The sequence below is a fragment of the Ips typographus genome, linkage group LG7 (assembly GCF_016097725.1).
Source record: "Ips typographus isolate SLU linkage group LG7, UJ_Ityp_2.0, whole genome shotgun sequence".
NCBI classification, from domain to species: domain Eukaryota; kingdom Metazoa; phylum Arthropoda; class Insecta; order Coleoptera; family Curculionidae; genus Ips; species Ips typographus.
Window position 1 is genome coordinate 9,382,492 of NC_138428.1, and position 3,189 is coordinate 9,385,680.

Here is a 3,189-nt window from a genome sequence, read left to right on the forward strand (position 1 = left end):
ATTTTAAATACAACCCCCTGTATATTATTAGTTTTTTGGATTCTTCAGAAAATTCTAGACATAATTCATGTACAATGTCCCATACCTATCTTCAACTGTTTCGGAAATATTAAGTGTTTTCAGATGTATTACAACAATTGCATTAAAAAAAGAAAATTATTTTATTTCACAAATAATGTAAAAAAAAAACAAAAAAACATTAATTTCAATGTAAGAGATGTTCAAAATGTTCGTGAAAATAAATATTGAGTGTAATGTAGCGAATTTGTGAAATGAAATAATTTTCTTTTTTTAATGTTAATTGTTGTAATACATCTGAAAACACTTAATATTTCCGAAACAGTTGAAGATAGGTATGGGACATTGTACATGAATTATGTCTAGAATTTTCTGAAGAATCCAAAAAACTAATAATATACAGGGGGTTGTATTTAAAATAAGAAAGTTGGTATCGGCCACTGTCACATGACACACCCTATATAATTTTTATTTTTTTTAATAAATGCGCATTTAAAAATACAAATCGACGTGTCCAAGCGTTTTTCCCAACACGCTCTCATTTATTCGTTATCGAATTTATTCCATTTGGCTGTTCCACACTGTATAAATAAAAATTTGCTTACAAACCTTGATTAAAACCGAAAAGTAGTAGTCCATATGCACACAGTGGAGTAGTGAGTGTAAGTGAAAGCAAAACTCAGAGTCGATCTCCACAAATATTTATTAATAAAGGTTGTTATCTGCCTAACATGTTTCGGGTGTATTCAGACACCCATCTTCAGAGGCTGTAAGTTATACAGTGTGTTAATTAAATACTTATAAAACTAAGGATATGGAAGCCTACCTTAACTAGATCACTAGTCTGCTGACTGTCATTCTAAAAGGGGGGACAGCTGAACCCAGATGTACTAAGGTGGTTTTTTTATTCTGCACGGGGGAAAAAAACCTTGATCAAAAAACCCAGTTCTGGTTCAGAGGTGACAGGTTGCTCCGTTTTTTATTCTCGAAGGGGAAAAAAACTTAATCAAAACCCAGTGTTGATGTCAAAAATGAAGTTAGTTGTTCGGTTTTTTATTCTTGAAGGGGGAAAAAACTTAATCAAAACCCAAAGAAGTTGAATGATGTAAAAACTGCATGTTTATCTGTAATAAAAAGCATGGGTAGAAATAGGATGTCCTGAAGGGGTGTATATGTAATGGGGGGGGCGGCAGATAAATTAAAGTCAAAAAGATAAAATGAAAGGCAAGTCAAAAAAAGGGGGGCTAAACTGTATCTAACCTGAAGGAGACCAAATGGACACGAAAGGGACGTCACACAACAAAAAACCGCGGTGGACACTCACAAGTTCGACATTTAACAGATTAAAATGGGGGGCGACTTTCCCTTTGTCACTGTGGAGGTGTGACCGTGCAGGGCAACATAGCTTGGGTGCAGCAGGACATGGAGTGGCCAAAATGGCTTCCAACCCACGCCAAGGGCAGGTTGCAGGAAGCGGAAGTCTAGGGGGCAGCAACATATTGCCAAACTCGAAAAAACCAAAAAACAAAAAACCAAATCCCCCAGAGAACTGAAAAGGTCAAAACACCCAGAGCCGGACATGACAGACAGCTGACAGCAGACAATACATGTGTGATCGGTCCACTCATCAAAACAATACAGTGTAAACAAATAAAGTTAGGTTAAATTGGTACTTAGCACTAATTATCTGACCGCTTAATTATAGGTTTTACAAATAATGCAATGGTTAGTCGACAAATGAAAGCAAGAAACAAAATTAAAATTAGATTAACGTTAAGTTAACGTTAAGTAATGAGCAACCTTCAACCTGGGGACACAAAAGCACAGATTAAACACAGTTCTTGAGCACAGGCAAAAGCAAACGTAAGTATCAAACAGTGGGAATTGATTAAGGGTAAATGGGGGTTGAAATTTAATGTAGGGGGACTGGGAAAAGTGTCTGGGGAACTAGAAATTGAGGGATCTGAAGAAAGGAGTGGAGCTATGTCTAAGCTGGTCATTAAGGCAGACCACCTTATCGTTGGATGAAGCCTTGTGGATTTCAAGGACCTCCAGAAGGTCCAGCAGATTGCCTTTTCCACAGAAATGGAGGGGCTTAAAGCCCTCATGAACGTTGAAAGTATGGTTATTAAGGCGAAGGTGGAGTGAAAATAGTGATTTCATGTAGCTAGTGTTCAAATTTGGGTTGTTAATAAATTTTTCAAACTCTCTCTTGTGTTCATGTATTCGAGTTGCAAATTTTCTACCTGTTTGACCAACGTAGACAGCTTCACAGTTGGCCGTGCAGCAAGAGAGCTGGTAAACACCAGACTTATTAAGAAGCGGAGTTGGATCTTTGGAGTTGACAAGAAAACGGGATGCAGAGTGTGATACTTTAAAGCAGATAGAAATGCCATAGGACTTGAACAGGGACTTGGAAGAGAAGAAAGAAAGAACCAAGAGAAAAAGGCCCCAAGTAAGGTATTGAGAAGTATCTAGTCTCAATGTCATGCTCTCCCACTGTGAGCCTGTGCTCAAGAACTGTGTTTAATCGTGCTTTTGTGTCCCCAGGTTGAAGGTTGCTCATTACTTAACGTTAATCTAATTTTAATTTTGTTTCTTGCTTTCATTTGTCGACTAACCATTGCATTATTTGTAAAACCTATAATTAAGCGGTCGGATAATTAGTGTTAAGTACCAATTTAACCTAACTTTATTTGTTTACACTGTATTGTTTTGATGAGTGGACCGATCACACATGTATTGTCTGCTGTCAGCTGTCTGTCATGTCCGGCTCTGGGTGTTTTGACCTTTTCAGTTCTCTGGGGGATTTGGTTTTTTGTTTTTTGGTTTTTTCGAGTTTGGCAATATGTTGCTGCCCCCTAGACTTCCGCTTCCTGCAACCTGCCCTTGGCGTGGGTTGGAAGCCATTTTGGCCACTCCATGTCCTGCTGCACCCAAGCTATGTTGCCCTGCACGGTCACACCTCCACAGTGACAAAGGGAAAGTCGCCCCCCATTTTAATCTGTTAAATTTCGAACTTGTGAGTGTCCACCGCGGTTTTTTGTTGTGTGACGTCCCTTTCGTGTCCATTTGGTCTCCTTCAGGTAAGATATACAGTTTAGCCCCCCTTTTTTTGACTTGCCTTTCATTTTATCTTTTTGACTTTAATTTATCTGCCGCCCCCCCCAT

The 3,189-nt window shown here is 38.6% G+C and overlaps 1 long non-coding RNA gene across 1 annotated transcript; it reads right to left on the reverse strand.

The window, feature by feature from the left end:
- Positions 1 to 637: 637 nt before the first annotated feature.
- LOC145731842 (uncharacterized) lies at positions 638 to 1,651 on the reverse strand. Its single transcript, XR_014178890.1, has 3 exons — positions 1,279 to 1,651; positions 845 to 1,142; positions 638 to 785 (listed from the first exon to the last, which is right to left on the reverse strand). It is a non-coding gene; the product is annotated as an uncharacterized LOC145731842 (long non-coding RNA).
- Between the last annotated feature and the right edge of the window lie 1,538 nt (positions 1,652 to 3,189).